The sequence below is a fragment of the Xenopus laevis genome, chromosome 9_10L, assembly GCF_017654675.1.
Source record: "Xenopus laevis strain J_2021 chromosome 9_10L, Xenopus_laevis_v10.1, whole genome shotgun sequence".
NCBI classification, from domain to species: Eukaryota; Metazoa; Chordata; class Amphibia; order Anura; family Pipidae; genus Xenopus; species Xenopus laevis.
In genome coordinates, this window is record NC_054387.1 from 15,420,749 (window position 1) to 15,438,460 (window position 17,712).

The 17,712-nt window shown below is 41.0% G+C and overlaps 1 protein-coding gene across 1 annotated transcript in view; it reads right to left on the reverse strand.

Moving 5' to 3' along the window:
• LOC108700932 (cadherin-4-like) overlaps positions 1-17,712 on the reverse strand; it is a 335,569-nt gene that overhangs the window by 269,518 nt on the left and 48,339 nt on the right. The gene's annotated exons all lie outside the window — the stretch shown is intronic.

Consider the following 17,712-nt stretch of genomic DNA (forward strand, 5'->3'; position numbering starts at 1 on the left):
CTCTCTTCTGTTGGCAGCATAATAAGGCCACGGCATGTTCCAAGAGATGAGGGAAAAAAAATCAGATTGTGGAAGGGTGGCTACTGTGAATGAAGCCAAGATCTGCTGCTCATTATAGAAGATTAAGAACCCAAAATACAGAAATAGGTGCCCCTGTGTGATCCTTCTTTCTAAAGCTCATCTATGTACCACTGAAACCCAACATCACAATGTGAAATGCTTTGGCTGGAGTAGTGTAAAAGATACCACCATAGATTCTGGATCAGTGGAAACATCCTCTGGAGGGATAAATGGTATTTCACCATCTGACAGCCTAATGGAAAGGTCTGTGTTGGGCAGATGCCAGGAGAACACAACACAGTTTGAGGAAGGCCCTTTCCTGTTTCAGCACAATGCCAACGTACATAAAGCAAAGTGCATACAGAATGGGTTTGCCGAGATGGGAGAAACCCAACTGCACAGAGCCCTGACATTAACCCAACTGAACCCTTGTGGTATGAATTGGAACTGTGAGCCTGATCCCCAACATCAGTGCCCAACTTCTCTTGTGGCTGAATGGAAGCAGATCCCACCAGCAATGTTCCAACAACTAATGGGGCTGTTAAAACAGGTAACATATTTTTGACCATACAGTGTAGGTAAGACGACTTGTATGAAAATTCTATTTGGTAAAATGCAACTTCTTTTTTTTAATCTGTGTTTGCAGAATAAAAAGAAATCAAGGACATAGAAACAGCAAAACAGTTTGAAAGGGTCAAACCACAAGTGCTTTGCAAAGAACAAAATGTACATATCTAGAAGTACAATGAAAGAAGTAAGTAGCACACTATAACAGATATTGCAATTGAAAAATGTATTATCAAGATGAACAAACAAAGGAAAATCACCAGCCCTTTCCTTCTTAAAATAAATATCAGGGTTTTCCATTCCTTTCATTTCTTCTTCCAGTTTTACCCTTTTTCTTCCTCTAGGTTTAATCAAATGGGGAAACTGTGCAAATACCCACAGTTTAGCTTAAGATGGAACTTGGCATCTACCCCATGTTTAGCCAACGGTTGCACCTATGGGGCTCTCCCCCATGTTTTACCTAATGATTGCCCTAGAAACTATTTCATATTTACACTGGACATTTATTAAGTTGAGACAGTGGTTTCCATAGACATTTGTGCCATATTTAGCCAATGTTTGCACTATCCCTCCTACGAAAGACAAGACAAGGGTTTCTCTAGCCTCATCCCCATGTTTAGCTAATGGATGCTCTAGCCTCATCCCCAGCCAATGGTTGACCTAGCCTCATCCCCATCCCCATCTTTAGCCAATGGTTGACCTAGCCTTTCCACAATATTTAGCCAATGGATGACCTAGCCATTCCCCAAATGGTTGACCTAGCATTTCCACAGATGGTTGACCTAGCCTTTCAACAAATGGTTGACCTAGCCTTTCATCAAATGGTTGACCTAGTCTTCCAACAAATGGTTGACCTAGCCTTTCCACAAATTGTTGACCTAGCTTTTCCACATTGTTTATCCAATGGTTGACAGAGCTGACAATGTTTAGCCAATGGATGACTTAGCCTCTCCACAATGTTTAACAATGGTTGTTCACTGCAACATGTTTAGGCAATAGTTACCTTAGACCAGGGGTCCCCAACCTTTTTTACTTGTGAGCCATATTTAAATGTAAAAAAGAGTTGGAGAGCAATACAAACATGAAAAAGTCCATGGGGATGTCAAATAAGAGCTGTGATTGGTTGTTTGGTAGCCCCTATATGAACTGGTAAGTGTATAGGAGGCTCTGTTTGGCAGTACACCTTTTTTATGCAACCAAAACTTGCCTCTAAGCCGGAAATTCAAAAATAAGCACCTGCTTTGAGACTACTGGGAGCAACATACAAGGGGCTGGTGAGCAACATGTTGCTCACCAGCTACAGGTTGGGGAGCACTGCCTTAGACTATACAATATATTTAGGATGCAGTTGCTTTAGATATTCAGTGAAGACAATAACCCTAGGCTTGCCCCAACATTTAGCTAATGGCTGCCTCCCCCCCCTTTAGCCAATGGCTGACCTATCCTGTCCATCATATTTATCCCGTCTGTACTTTAAAAACCACTTGAAATCACTTTTTCCTTTTTTGCAGTCACGTCTTTTTGTCTACCATGGAGAGGTTATTATCCTCTTCCCAAGATTTATACATCTTAATGTATTTGCTTGTGATAATATTCATTATACTGCTCACGGTAAATTGCAGTACAGCAGAAAATGCTCATTTTTTATTACTCGGCTCTGCATTTTGAAAAAGCATTTCAGGTCTCTGTAGGGAGCAATGTCTTACAAAGGCAGCTCTCCACATGTAGAGGACGCACCCAGAGACTCAACCCTCAAGCTCCCATGGGTGCCTGCTTCGATAAGGAGCGATAACGCTGTTTTGCTGCCAAAGTAATTAAGCCCCCACAGATACAAAAATAATAATAAAAAAAAACCCTCATGGAAGAATATTGTTGGTTTCTCTCTGGCTTGGTGACGGTGGGGACTGAATAAGCTTTTGTTGAAGAAATGAATATGAAAACATGATGGCAGTTTGAGAGACATTTATCCTTAGCCTGCAAGAGCCTCATCCAGAATCACAGCTCCTATTCAAAATGTAAAGCTAGCGGAAGATGGATTTAATAGCTACTTCCAGGGAGACGATTGTTTGTTTAATCATTACAACCATTTGGGCAAATTCATTTCCTTCACCAGGTACTTTCAGGGGATCTGGCGCCCAATCATTCCTTAGACTCATGAAAGCCAATCTGCACTAAAACTCAAGCTATTTGCTATGCTTGCCTAAGTACGCTCACCCAGATCTGAAACGGCACAATTACAGCTAAGTAACTGCATTTCTTGAATATGGAGAATAAAAATGAGGCCTTCATAAAGGCAATATTCCTTCATTACTGGAGGGAAGAAAAACACAGCCTGTACTAGATTATATTTCTGCTTTAGCAGGGAAGAAATTTAAAAGCCAGAGAGGAAAGTGAACAAGAAAGCAGGAGAAAATGAAAACCTGAGCTACTGAAAGAGGGTTATTTATACACACAATAAAAACAGATTCGGTAAATGTTGACGTTGCTATCATACAGATTTAATGGAACAGATTTAATGGATAAATGCTCTTCAGGATGAATGCCAAAGGAACTGTCTTCAGATGGGATCAAAAGAGTGAATGACATGGGCCCCTGCTAAACAGACCCTAAAGGCAAGAAAAGTGGGGGGGCTAAGGTAAAGTAAGGCATCAGGGCTAGATGGAGATAGCAGTTTTAGATGACGATAGTAAGGCAAGATAGCAAACAGCAGAACTAGATGGAGACAGTAGGGTAAGATGGCAACTGTAAGACCAGATGAAGATAACAGGACAAGTCAAAGACAGTATGGGAAGATCAAGACAGAAGGACAATGTAAGAATAGGTAAAGATGGACAAAATTAAAAAAGGACTGGATGAAAAAGCAAGTTGATTAAAGATGGAGACTGTATGGTAAAGTGACACTAGAGCAAGCTGGCAATAGCAGGAAGAGATGGAGACAGTAGGGAAGGTCATAATCATGATGACAGCTGGAGCAAATGGAGACCACATACAAAATGGAGACAGTATAATCCTACTTCAGTGCTAACCAACCTACAGTCTTCACGCATTGTTATTGTTAATGAACAATTTCCAACACCGTCCAATAGCTAAAGCCCAGAGGGTGAAATGGATATTGGTACATAACATAAATAACAGGGACCAACAAAGTCTGTTTTGTAAGGAAAAGATGACCCAGCAGACGATATGACTCATAGTTCAATTAAGGTGGCCATACACGGGTTGATTTAAGCTGCCAACAGACTTATTGAGCAGTGTATGGATGGGCTTCCCCGATTGATATCTGGTTGAAATCATGCAGATGTCCATTGGGCAGGTTTAAAAATCCCATCGGATTGAGGACCGCATCGGATTGTTGACACAGTCCTCGATTTGACCGACTGTATTCTCGGCTATGTGATCCGATCGTTGGGCCCTAGGGCCCATAATCAGATGAGCCAGATATCGCTCACCCCAAGGTGGCAGGTGAGCGAGAGATCCGCATGTATGGCCACCTTAAAGGAACAGTAACACCAAAAAATTCAAGTGTTTTAGAGTAAATAAAATAGAATGTACTGTTGCCTTGCACTGGTAAAACTGCTCAACTTGCTTCAGAAACACTACTATAGTTCATATAAACAAGCAGCTGTGTAGCAATTGGGGAAATTGAAAAAAAAAGCAATAGTTTATAACAGATAACAACATTATGTTCTACAGAGCTTATATGCTATCTGCTGTGTAATTTTTTAACCATTACAGATGGTTAAGGGTCACCAACAAAAGAGTTCACGCAAATTGCAGTTTGTAATTTTCCTGCTTTATTTTTGTATTATTTTAAAGCTGTTTATCATATTATGGTATAATGACCATGAAACAACAAGGAACAACACAAGTGTGAGCTTAGAGCACAATCTACAGTATAGATCTGGCAGAAACATGTATTTGGCTGGTATTCCCCCATACACAATCATACAGATGACATCACGAATACTGAAGCCTTTAAATTGATATATAGAGAACCTCTCTGGGGAAGGACAGCTTAACCCTCCAAAGAGCATCCCATTATCTTACATGTCATCAGTGATTCTCCATTGAGAAGGTAATGGCCCAGTAATACAACTGAAAAGAGCTCATTCAAAGCTTCCTGAGATAATGGAATATGTCTTTCATGTTATTCAATGCACCAAAGCAGCAATCATTTTGAACCAAAAAATAACCAGCAACATAATGTAATAAATATGACCATTAAAACATTTGTATTTGAAACCGTTGAATGGATAAAATTACAGAAATATGGTTTTATCCCTGAATTCCAGCAACTATTTGAAAAGGAGGATTGGTAGTAGCCACCAAGCGGGGAAAGTAACGAAATGGCTCAGGCTAATAAAAAAACAATGATGGAAGAGAACCAGCTATTGCAGAATCAAACAATATGGCAGAACAACGTCAACGCCATGTGGTTAAGAATAGGTAGAATAACTATCCCTTCTGTCGCAGACTAGTGATGGATAAAAAATGAGAGACTTTGCCACGAAATTCGTGAAACGATGAAATATTAGCGAAATGAATTAAAGTCAATGGGCTTTAAAATTATTTTGACGCAAGCAACAATTTTTATACGTGCGACTATTTGGTCCAAATGAATTAAAGTCAATGGGCGTCTGAATAAATTTGACGCCCAACAATTTTGACGCCCGGAATTTTTTTTACATCTATGAGTTAATCTGATTAAATGGATCTATAGATGCTGAACTGTTTTAGGAGAAATGTTCTGAAATAGTTCATATTATCTTTAGCCATATGGATATTCTGAGAGAGAGAGATATCTAGGAGTAAATCTGATTAAATGGATCAATCGATGCTGAACTGTTTTAGGATAAATATTCCAAAAGAGTTCATGTTATCTTTAGCCATGTGATTATTCTAAGATAAACATTTAGGAGTAAATAGATCAATAGACGCTGATATTTATTTAAAAAAAGTTCAAATATAAGTGATGAGTGACTTTCACAGTGAAAATTACACCCATAGAAAAGAAAATGTTGCACATCCAAAAAATTTTGGCGAATTTTCACAATTTATTCAAATTTTAATTTAAGTGAAACGGGTCAGATTTGCCAATCACTATTCACATTATCTTCATTCAATTTCCCTCCCTGCTCTTAATTTGCATATGCAAATTAGGATTCGGATTTGGTTCGGCCAGGCAGAAGGATTCGGCCGAATCCGAATCCTGGTGAAAAAGGCCGAATCCCGAACCGAATCCTGGATTCGGTGCATCCCTATTAGTAACCCAAAAGAATTTGGGGTTTTTTTTGTTAGCCATGTGAATATTCACATCTAGAAAGATACACATCTAGAAGTTAATCTGATGAAATGGCTTAATATGTGCTAAACTCTTAAAATACATACTGTATTTCATAACAACTCATATTATATTTAGCCATCTAAATACAAGTTAATTTCATATATATTGAACTCTTTTGAGGAGAACTAGCACAAAGAGTTCATATTATCTTCAGTCACCTGGATTTTCTAAGATAGACAACTAGGCATTCATATTATATTAATAATAATAATAATAATCATAATAATAATATATTGAGTCAATGGCTCAATACGTGTTGAACTCTTTCAGAAGAAGAATCCAAAAGAGTTCAAATTATTTCCAGCCATCTTAATTACATGCACTATTGCAGAAATAATTAAGAATAGCCAAGCAAGAGTAAAAAAACAGACAGTCTGGCTAGTACAACTATGATGGCCATTGTTCCTTGGGAATCTCTAATATCCTATGAGTGCAAAAATAAACAATAATCTCCACATTTGCTACAAGTATAGTATCCGTTATCCACAAAGCTCTGAATTGCGGGAAGGCCATCTCCCTTAAGACTCCATTTTAATAAAATATTTATAATTTTTAAAAATAATTTCTCCATAATAATAAAACAGTACCTTGTACTTGATTCTAACTATGATATAATTAATCCTAATTGGAGGTAAAACAATCCTTACGGTATGGAGATCATATTATAGAAAGATCCCTTATCTGGAAAACTCCAGGTCCCGAGCATTATGGATAATAGGTCCCATATCTGTATTAACGGAAAACCTAACAAAGTTGACTTAAAATTACAATTTGCTCATGCCCCCAATATACTTCTTACGTTGAACTCTTTTATATGAATTCAACTTTCTCCCACTTCACTGGAACGGTGCAGATTTTAACACAGTCCAATATAAAAACCAACAAAAGAATCCTCCCCTATCAAAGTATTTAGTGAACAGAGATCTCATCCCATTAGCCAGATTCCTTTGTTCCTGTATATAGTTCTTATTTTAATAGAGTAAAGCAGTGGGCGCCCGGCTAGTGCAACAGAACAATAAAATAATATCCCGTTTCCCACAGGGTACAGAAAGAAGAGGCACAGCTGGAGGAGGGAAGGAGCGGAGAGATGAATTGGAACAGCCGTGATATGTCTATTTCTATCATCAGAACAAATCAATGGGATGTTTTGAATAAACATGACAAAGGTTTGCAGAACATACTTATTTTTTTGTGTGTTGTGCACCCTGCTATATTTTTACCAGCCAGTGGGAAGTAGTAACCCAAATCTCACGGAACATATTACAAAAATGTAAATTGTCCTATGTCCCTCTGAGAGAACTGGATAAGGATCAGGATGGGGACGTGGCACATGAGTAAAAGATAATTCTATGATATTCCACAGGAGGTGTAGCAAGGAACTGCACTGGAACTCTAGATTTATGGCTTTAGATGCAATAACCTAACCCCTGGCCCTCCCCAAAATATAGATGACAAAAGACTTAGGGGCAGATTTATCAAGGGTCGAATTTCGAGGTAATAGGAGTTTGAATCAAGAGGCACCTGGGCCAAATGGGAGTTTTCCTGGTATCCCGGTGGGCCAGTCCAACTATGAATACAGATAATTACTACATGGCAGCTCAGAAACCCAAAGCAATTAGCATCAGAACTTAATAATCAGCTCTGTAACAACAGCCTATATATTACAGATAAACCACCATTTTCTGCTGGATAATTTGCGACGACCCCTAAGCTTAGCTTCTCAACAGCTGCTCAGAGCCCACTGAGCATGTGAGTGTCACAGACACTTTCCAAAATGGTGACCCCCTGTGACAAGTCTGAAGTCCTGGATCATTGCTGCTATTGACAAGCTGAAACTTTAGGCTGGCGCAGTGAGTTCAGCATATAAAATATGGCATTTTTAGCCATATTAATTATAAGGGTTTAGTTCTCCTTTAAGTAGTGACTTTTTCATCAAGAAAACCAGAGAGGCAGCCGACTTCATCTCACCAACATGAGTGTGTGGATTTTAAAGATAACTTGGGAGGATAAGCCACCCCAAAGCAAAACCAATGAATTTCCGACAACACAAAGGATGGGACTATTGTATGTGCAGTTGACACTCCATTTATCCTTTCTTGTGTTTTCGGGTTATTATACTTGAAATGTACACTGTATTCATAGTGCCAAGTGTTCTGGGGGTATTATATAGAGGTATATAGAAATGGCCTGGGGACACCATGAAGGAATCTATGTAGAACATATTCTTAAATAGTTCACCAAAACAAAAAACAAAACAGCCTTGGCCAATGAGTCAGGCTTAGCCATCTCCAACCTACAGCAGACCCAGCAACAGGGCAGTTATCTTTACTGACCCAAACCACAGCAAAAACCTTGACTTTTTTTGAAACAGATTAAAAAAAATCTTCATCTTATATTATCATTAAATCTCTAAACTTCCCCCAAAATGTAATGCCGTTAATCCCTTGTTAGAAAACGCCAGCTTCCCTCCATTTATCTGACTTTTAAAGTCCATAACAATCACCTAATTTATGTTTCGACTCAGAGCGCAGAAATTAAGCAAATAATGACTTCTAATTGGAGGAGCGCGCCCTGTGTACCAAGCCGCTCATTTCTGCCGCCCGTAACACATATTCCTCAGCAGAAGTGAAGCTGATTAAATAAAGCTCGATTTTCTCCAGCCTCAAGTGAAACAAATGTATTTATTTCAACAACTGTCAGTTTTCCCTATCTAATGCAATAAACATAAGGACTACCCTCTCTAGCATATCTGCAAAAATATAATTAAAAGCTACACCGAGGCACTGAGCCAGGCAGCAACTGGCAATTTATGCTCTGTGAATGTGATGCTCTGTTTAACCCTTAAATTACTCAAATACCCAGCAATATTACCCCAAAGTCATCACAGCCCTTGGCATTAATCAGAATAGGTTGAATGTAGCCATTTAATGCTGCTTCTTCCCTGTAATGTTCCTGAGCTCTGATTAGCTTTATTCTGATCTCATTCCACTGATCTCATTGGCTTTAGATTGGTCTGGCCCTGTGAATGTTCAAATTGGCTTCAGATTGGTCTAGTCCTGTGAATGTTCTAATGCTCTCTTGGCTTCAGGTTGGTCGAGTCCTGTGAATGTTCTAATGCTCTTGTTGGCTTCAGGTTGGTCTAGTCCTGTGAATGTTCTAATGCTCACATTGGCTTCAGATTGGTCTACTCCTGTGAATGTTCTAATGCTCTCACTGGCTTCAGATTGGTCGAGTCCTGTGAATGTTCTAATGCTCTCATTGGCTTCAGATTGGTCTAGTCCTGTGAATGTTCTAATGCTTACATTGGCTTCAGATTGGTCTACTCCTGTCAATGTTCTAATGCTCTCATTGGCTTCAGGTTGGTCTAGTCCTGTGAATGTTCTAATGCTTACATTGGCTTCAGATTGGTCTACTCCTGTCAATGTTCTAATGCTCTCATTGGCTTCAGGTTGGTCTAGTCCTGTGAATGTTCTAATGCTCTCATTGGCTTCAGATTGGTCTAGTCCTGTGAATGTTCTAATGCTTACATTGGCTTCAGATTGGTCTACTCCTGTCAATGTTCTAATGCTCTCATTGGCTTCAGGTTGGTCTAGTCCTGTGAATGTTCTAATGCTCTCATTGACTTCAGATTGGTCTAGTCCTGTGAATGTTCTAACGCTCACATTGGCTTCAGATTGGTCTACTCCTGTACTCCTGTGAATGTTTGAATGTTTTCATTGGCTTCAGATTGGTCTAGTCCTGTGAATGTTCTAATGCTCTCATTGGCTCCAGATTGGTCTAGTCCTGTGAATGTTCTAATGCTCTCATTGGCTTTAGAATGGTCTAGTCCTGTGAATGTTCTAATGCTCTCATTGGCTTCAGATTGGTCTAGTCCTGTGAATGTTCTAATGCTCTCATTGGCTTCAGATTGGTCTAGTCCTGTGAATGTTCTTATGCTCTCACTGATTATAGGTTGGTATTGCTTTGTGATTGTTACAATGCTCCCATTGATTACAGTCCTTCTGAATAACCTGGTACTCTCATTGGCTACAAATTAGTTTAGCCCTGTGAATACTCTAATGCTCCCATTAACTTCAGGCTGGTCTAGCCTTGTGAAGTTCTAATGCTTTCATTGGCTACAGGTTTGTTTTGCTTTATTATTGTCCCAGTACTCTCATTGGTTCAGTTTGGTTTTGCTCTATGAATGTTCTAATGCTCTGATTGAATGTTTTAGGTTGTATGCAACTGACTTTTTTTCATCTGGAAGCCCTACAGATATTTCTACTTTACTAAAAGATCACACATTCTAATTGGAAACATATTTGGAATAGTCCAATGAACAAAGACCCCCAGTAGATAAAGGTTGGTCTACTCTGTGTATCTTGTAATGTTTGAACGGATACAGGTTGGTTTTAAAACCGTGTTTATATTATAATAATCTGATTGGTTAAAGGTATTTCTAGCCCTATCTGTGTTCTACATACTGGAATAGTTTGGCTGTATACTGGTCTGGCTTTGTGAACATTCTAAAGCACTGATTGGCTAAAAGCTTGACTAGCATCATGTTTTAACATTACATTTTTTCTGCACTGTCCAGCTGCCCCCCCAGAAATTGAGCACAACCATACGGTGGAGTTTTATTTACTGCCTACACCAAAGCAAATTTAGACAGTCATAATAATCACCAACCACATATAGAATAAGTCTGTGCTTCCAAACCTGCAGCCACTTTGCCTCTATTGAAAAGTGTTTAAAAAGATTAGTGAGATGATTCTTGCCTAACTACATTATACTCATTGGAGTAACTGTGGCGATTACCTCAATATCACAAAATAAAGCTCACAATTACCTTGCAATTACACGGAACAAGCAAAACATTAATCAAAACAAGAGACACCCAAGATACATAGCAGCTAATTCCTAGCCTAGGGCCGACTCTCTCTATCATGCAGAATAAACCACAAACGCTGAATGGAATCAGAGCTTACAGGGCCAAGCGACACAAAATACTTCTGTACATATTACATTATTGTGTCATAGATAACCTTAGGGCTCTGCTGCTTGCAGAACCATTTATTATCAACTATATGAGATGTATTCTGTATTTAACTTTTCTTGGCACAACTGTGTATTAGAGAATGTTTCTCATGCTCCCCCTGTAAGTTGCCAGTGTTCTATTCCCACCCACTGCTTGAGTCACTGACTGTGTCTCTCCCCCTGTAAGTTGCCAGTGTTCTAGTCCCATCCACTGCTTGCATCACTGACTGTCTGTCCCTCCCTCTGTAAAGTGCTAGTATTCTAGTCCCACCCACTGCTTTAGTCACTGGCTCCCTGCCCCTCCCCTTGTAAACTGCCATCAGAGTGCTCTGACTTTATGTTTGAAATAATGGAGGTGGCAGTTGGTGACTGTGTTGGTTGTTAGACTGGGTCCTATGGAATCAGGAGGTGCACATCCTTACTCTTTGGGAAATTTAATCCTGATGCATTGACCGTGCATAATGCCATCCCAAGACTGAGTGATTCTCCCGGGCTTCTTTCTGAAGATATAGCCGCTGGTTATTGGGTTAATTATCATGTAGAATAAATCTGAGAATTAATACAAAGCAAGAGGAATGCTAATTAAGAATGTGTAATAATCAATGTGGGAAATTATGAGCAGAAGACCTGCATATAAAGCAGCCAGGGTTCCGCTGGGAAACGGCTTGGAAAATCATATTTGCTGTCAATATCTACATTTCAATTTACCATTTCGACAGATATACATTCCCTTATTTTATTGGTTTTGACAATTGCATCAATACTCTTTTATGCAATCCCATTCCAAATAAAGGGTCTATAAACCTTATAAACGACTATTTGCTTCTCTTATATTAGCAGCCTGGGACTCGGGCGGAAGCGCAGACAGAAGCTTGTACCTGTCACTGTTTGATGAGCTGTCCGTGCAGAGCACCTAGCAGCTGTCTCTATTTTTCTAGCATAACAATTCCGACCCTGATAGATCTGCAGAGCTTGCAGCTTCGCTCCTCTCAATGCGCAACTAGGGACGGCCGTGCATCTAATTAGGGTTTTAATCAGCAAGTACAAAAGGGTTTATGGCCAGCGCAGTGTATACAGGTGACTATTAAAATAATTCCAACAAAATGCTTGTATCAGAGAAGTTTCCTTTAGACTGTAATGTCATATTACATGTTCCATCTCCAGATAAGGGATTAATAGAGCTTTATATGGCCATGTCCTGCTTTTACTGTCACACTGTTTCAGTTAAGCACTCACCCCAAATCTTACCCTAACTGGCCTTCAGGCTGGGCCCCCTTAGCTCATAAGGTTACCGTTATATAGAAACATTGGAGTAACAGTTACCCTGCTATAGTTCCAGGGGTACCCAGGGCACAAATAATCACTCACCCCAAATCTCCCCCTAACTGGCCTTCAGGCTGGGCCCCCTTAGCTCATAACAAGGTTACAGATATATAGAAACATTGGGGTAACAGTCACCCTGCTATAGTTCCAGGGGTACCCAGGGCACAAATAAGCATTCACCCCAAATCTCCCCTAGCTGGCCTTCAGGGTGGGGCCCCTTAGCTCATAACAAGTTTACAGATATATAGAAACATTGGGGTAACAGTCACCCTGCTATAGTTCCAGGGGTACCCAGGGCACAAATAAGCATTCACCCCAAATCTCCCCCTAACTGGCCTTCAGGCTGGGCCCCCTTAGCTCATAACAAGGTTAAAGGTATATAGAAACATCGCTATAGGCACAAATAATTACTCAGATTATGACCTACAGGTAGGTGTCTCAACCGAATAGTAGGTGGAGCTAAGCATAATGGATGCATGCAGGTTCGAACTGGACCAGCACGACGCTAGGAAAAAACCCACACCTCAATCCAAGTGTAGTCACAATGAGCCAGCTAGTGAGCAGGTACCTGTACAGATTTCAGGCTCAATTCCCTACAGTTTTGGGATTATTCAATGACCTTTGTTAAAAGCAGCATTATGTCCAGGGCACAGTAATCTGTACACAGCCCAAGGGTTCAGAGCTGTCTCCTTAATGTGTACAGCAGCTCCCTCTGGCAAGGACAGGACTGACCATGTAGCACTTTGATGTGCAAAATAAGGTCAGTTCCCGAAGTCAGAGCAATGCATAAATACATATATATTTTTTAATAATGCTTATTCTAACTGGAAACCATAAAATACAAGTCTTTCGGGTCTGTTAAAGTAAAACAAAGCAAAGTAAAGTTGTTGCATAATTATAAACTGAACCAGGTAACCCTGGAGTCTCTCAGAGGATGCTGGGTAATGCAGTTCACACCAGACTGTTTATAGCTGGGGTATGGGAATACTGAGGCTTTGGGCTGTCAGCATGATATGTAACACGTCTTCCAGCACTCCTGTGTTTTCTATGGGGCCACACATAGCCCCTCGTTGCTCGCCATATGGTTACACATATTGCACGCTTATATATAGTCTGCACACAGTGAGAGATACACGCAGATACTATTTGCACCGGAAAGCAAAATAAAACATGCTGAGCTGGCAGCTTAAATAATAACCTACAAACTAGGCCATTATACTGTAATAACTTATAATGTCCGGTGCACCGAGGGGCGAGGCTCTGCAGAGATGCCCTTTAGTAAATATACTAATTCTGGGATGTGAGCTTTGAGGACAGAAGTTGAGTGATATCTGAGGCAAATCCCAGAGGGGGTTTCTACAGTCATAAAATACCCAACTATAACCTACAGTCAATATCCCACAGATCCCTGGGCACAAGGCCCACTGAAAATTCTTGGTATATTCCTACATGTGGATAAGGAACCATTGGTAGCTTGTATACTGCTTATACATCTCCATAGGACTGGGAAAAACATCAGCCTATATATTTATATAATATACAAGGCAGTGACCCACAAGGCAGGGTATAATCTGCAAGACTAAAAACTAGTGAGACGCAGATATTGATGTGGCAAAAAGAAAGCTGTACGCAAAAAACTGGCACATTAAAATACAGTTCACAGCAGAGTACACAACATACAGTATATAGGATAGTGCCAGCCTACAGACTAGTGAGACCATTATATAGTACAAAGGATAGAGCCAGCCTACAGATTGGTAAGACCAGCACAGTACAAAAGAGAGTGCCAGCCTACAGACTGGTAAGACCAACATATAGTAGAAAGCAGTGTGCCAGCCTACAGACTGGTAAGAGCAGCATTCAGTACAAAGGAGTGTGCCAGCCTACAGACTGGTAAGACCAGCATAAAGTACAAAGGAGTTTGCCAACCTACAGACTTGTGAGAAAAGATTACAGTACAAAGGTGCCAGCCTACAGAGTTGTGGACAAGTATACAGTATTGAGTATATAGTGGTGAAACCAATATACAGTACAGAGTTCCAGCCTACTGATTGGTGAGACCAGCATACAGTGCAAAGGTGAGTGCCAGCCTATAGACTGGTAAGACCAGCATACAGTATAAAGGCGAGTGCCAGCCAAAAGATTGGTGAGGCCAACATACAGTACAAAGGGAAGTGCCAACCTACAGACTGGCGAGACCAGCATACAGTACAAATGTAAGTGCCAGCCTACAGATTGGTAGGACCAGCATACAGTATAAAGGCGAGTGCCAGCCTACAAACTAGTGAGACCAGCATACAGTATAAAGGTGAGTGCCAGGCTACAGACTGGTGAGACCAGCATGTCATTGAGGATAGAGGGCCAAATAGACAGGAGACACCAGCCTATAGGAGAGCACAGAGTGAGATACTGAACAAGCACTGCATTAAGTACTAAGGGAAAGCAAACCTCACAACCTGTCATTAAATGTTTTTAAATCCCAATGTACGATCCATTAGTGCAGCACTGAGAAATATTTACATTGCCCTTATAATGCTAATATTGTGCCATCGGCCCATTCAGATGGCTGCCTCCCCCTGAAGCACTTATGGTATACTAAAAGCAACTGAATGCCAGGCTCCCTTTCATTCGGTCTTGTGTTTAGTACCCGGCGTAGCACGAGGTACCATTACTGCTAATAGGCTCTCCCTTCTGAGAAAATATAAAATCACATGGAGGCAGAAATGGCTGCGGCAGTGGCACGGAAACAGGGACGGGAAGAGCTTTAACAGACTCACTTTGCATCCCTAACTTTAAATTACCCACCCATGAAATGAAATGCTACAGAACCTTAAATGCGCAGATGCATTAGTTCCCCAGCACTGGTGCTTCTGGGTAATTATAACAAATTACACCTTGCCAGTAACGCCTATTCACCCGGTGCAATAAAGCGGCTGGAAGTGGGATGCCAAGACAGACACAAAGTCACAATTCTTCAGTTCAACGCCCACCAGTTCCACTTGTTTATTTCACACCAAATGGAAGGTAAAGAGCTGAAAACCAATCATTTAATTCCGCACAACTGCTTTCTGGAAGCTATGCCCATAGCTGGCAGTTTGGGATCATGTGACTTATGTCTATGTTAGGTTAGAGACATCTGCAAAGCGCTCAACGTTGTCCTCAGCACCCAAGAAAAGTGTAAGCTCTCAAGTAAACAAAATTAGACCTGTCCTATAAAATATAATTAAGATTCCCAAGTAGCACAAGGAAATTAGAATTTCATGACTTAGTTTAGCGTTAACAAATCCTATTTCTGTGGGTGAACGGAGAGCCAAGTAGTCATAACCCTCTTCCTAGGTTGTTGTGTGCCCTAAATGCTTACCCATTGTCTAAAGGGACCCTCAGAACCAATGATCTCAGTATATTTATTTGAAGGGTTACTACCTGCTCTGCTCTCATCCCCCCTACAGAAATAGTGATCGGTAGCGCTAGACAGTACCTCATATATAGGATTAGCGAGGAAGAGACAAGAGGAAGATATAAGTGTTACAGAAACAAGGGGAAAGTGTTGGGAGGGTTACTGCCTGCTCTGCTCTTTTCCTTACAGAAATAGGGATTGGTAGCACTAGATAGGTGCCTAATATATGGGGACAGAGACCAAGGAAAGTGTTGGAAGGGTTACTGCCTGCTCTGTTCTCATTTCTTTACAGAAATTGGGATTGGTAGCACTAGATAGGTGCCTAATATATGGGGACAGAGAGCAGGGAAAGTGTTGGAAGGGTTACTGCCTGCTCTGTTCTCATTTCTTTACAGAAATTGGGATTGGTAGCACTAGATAGGTGTCTAATATATGGGGACAGAGAGCAGGGAAAGTGTTGCAAGGGTTATTATCTGCTCTGGTCTCATTTCTTTACAGAAATGGGGATTGGTAGCACTAGATAGGTGCCAAGGGGAAAGTTTGTGCCTGATCTATAGTGGTTTCTATTGAAAATAACACAGACATATTTAGATTGTCAGCTCTGCAGCCAAGGACAAAAGTCAACACTATTTTTGCTCACCCTAGTAGCTGTGCATAAGAATAAAAGGAGAGATACTAAGTGCCTTTTGAATACTCGTTGATAGCAATGACACTGACAAGGCAGCAGTGCCCTAGATTTCGGTGACACGGGTGCCCTGCAGACAGGCTGGCAGGTGAGATGAAACGGACGGCTTTTAGTCAAAAGACAAGGCAGCCCTGATTGAATGTCTTCATTTACAGTGAAAGCGATGGCGCTCTGCAGCGTACACTAACGATGTCAGCAGGGGCACAGCGCATCACACACCTTCCCTGGCCCCTAGAGACAAGGCAGCCGAGAGGGGAAAGAGCTACGATAATTGGAAATTTAGCAGCAGAGGTGCCATAAACCTTTTCACCTTATGTGATTTAAGCCACGGCCGGCTGTGATCAGACAAGCAAAGTGCGCCTTGTGTCTGCCCCTTGGCACGTTCAAATGGACGGCCACAAAGCGAAGGGAGTAATTGGAGCAGAAATTGCTTGAAAGCCAGGGAAATGTGCTGCGCATGGTGAGGCACAGGGATTCAAAGCAAAAGAGGTGTTCTGTTCGGTTCTGCAGTGGAGCCCAATTTGCTTTTGCAGGTGGTTTGAAAAACAGATGTGAATCTCCTCTCATCAATGACTTTCATGGTCTATCCAATGGGGTCTCCATCTGTAGCCTCCTCTCCTCTCGTTAGAGCCAAGCTTATTACCAGACAGATGCTGTGTGTTACTAATTACCTGGAGATCAAACTCTGTGCAGAGGTGCGAATCAAATCAACAGATAGAGAAGCTGAAAACGCGTGGAGGGGGGAAGAAAGGAAGGGGCTTGCGGGACCATCAGAAAGATAATAGCACACAGAATACAAGGCGCGGAAAGGAAATGTTTCTTAATGAGGCACTGAACCCTAATTAGCCTATCACAAGGCAGGTTTGGGGAAAAATGTCTCAGATGTCCACACCTGAAGGCCTCTGGCACAGGGGGAGATTCAGAGAGTCTGACTGCCCCTACAATCTTCAGCTCAACAGGAGGCAAAATGCTCTGAATTGTCCTTCTATTCAATAAATATTCATTTGGCAAATTGCTTGGACCTGCATCATACCATTGGTCAGAGCCACGGCAGTGAGTGTTCAATAGGGATGAACACCTGAAACGTGAGTGCACCGGACATTACATGAGTGGTAAAATACTTTAAATTGCCATATGCCTGTGCGCTTTCATTGGCATAGTTTTTTACCTCTTCATCTACATATATCAATATTATGGTTACCATGGCTAGAAGAGGAGCCTTCTAAAAAGGAAATAATGGTGGGGTGTTTGGCACAACATACAGTGACTAACTGCCAGTTGGCCAATCTCTTCACTCACATTATTACGGGACAAGCCCCA